General features: G+C 38.3%; 2 protein-coding genes across 2 annotated transcripts in view; both read left to right on the top strand.

The window, feature by feature from the left end:
• The window catches only part of LOC119586845 (peroxisomal sarcosine oxidase-like), a 43,783-nt gene that overhangs the window by 17,390 nt on the left and 25,268 nt on the right, over window positions 1–1,125 (top strand). The gene's annotated exons all lie outside the window — the stretch shown is intronic.
• LOC119586846 overlaps window positions 1–1,125 on the top strand; it is a gene marked incomplete at its 5' end in the record, with an annotated part of 53,513 nt that overhangs the window by 52,075 nt on the left and 313 nt on the right.

Raw genomic sequence — 1,125 nt, 5'->3', positions numbered from 1 at the left:
GTCCTAGACTCGTTAATAAACTTTGATGAACCAGTTAACTACTAGTATCAAAAACATGGACGGTACTAAACTAAGCCGTTATGTACAACAGTCCCAAACGTGTACCTTTTACCCTCCATCAGCATTTAACATCAATAGACTGTCCATCTACCGCGGCCTTTAGCAATACTAAACCAATTAATAACATCACAAGTGTTTCAACCGAAACAGTTCTGGAGATGCTAGTTTGCTTTGGGCCTGTTTCACTCTTTATTAAATGAACATACGCATCAGTAAACCCAAAGCCAGTGTTTGTTTTCTAATACTCTAGTATGGGTCCTTAATGCGTGTAAAAGCGTTGATACTGTAACACTTGTTTTGTGATTGTCTAGGGTATTTATCGTTGGTGATTTTCATTACATATTATTTTAAATTTCGTTTCTCAAGACTAAGTATATTATCGTTTTTCCCGACTTCCAGACAGTAAATTTAACTAATACAATAAAGCAATGGTTTCATTTCTCTTTGACACAAACATAGCAAATGAGATCATTTTTCTGTGACTAAAGTAACACAAGCAGCTAAATCAATAATACGTCCAGAGACTATGTACTAAAACTTGCAGTAGTCCCTGTTCTTAGTAAATTATTAATACCACTATGTTTTCGTAATAGTACTTGTACCACCATTCTTTCACAACACAAGCAGAACAATAATATTTCATACAGTCACATAGTACCACCTTCTTTCATAATACACTCTATAACTATATCCCTATGCTTTTACAGTAATAGTAAATGATTAATACCGTCACTCCGCCATTATACGATTGGACTAACAAAAGCTTTTTCACAACGTAAATAGACTAACCCAAACGTACCTCCCCACTCTTTCACTGTACTAGTAAATAGTAGACTATCACCCACCACGCTCTTCGCCATTACTAATTAGCCTCATGTTCGTGTCACCCACTTTTGTCCAGCATTACATTACGTGAGCATTACATTATCTTCCTCTGTGGTCCAACCAATTATTAATCTTCCTTACGGTTCTAACGCCTTCCTCCCTTGCAGCTGGAGACACGGTGGCCGCAGTACAGAGACGAGGCCATACGTCCACAGCTCCCACGACGCTCCCCTCCGCCAC

The sequence above is a fragment of the Penaeus monodon genome, chromosome 22, assembly GCF_015228065.2.
Source record: "Penaeus monodon isolate SGIC_2016 chromosome 22, NSTDA_Pmon_1, whole genome shotgun sequence".
NCBI lineage: Eukaryota > Metazoa > Arthropoda > Malacostraca > Decapoda > Penaeidae > Penaeus > Penaeus monodon.
This window is presented reverse-complemented; position numbering and strand designations above follow the sequence as displayed.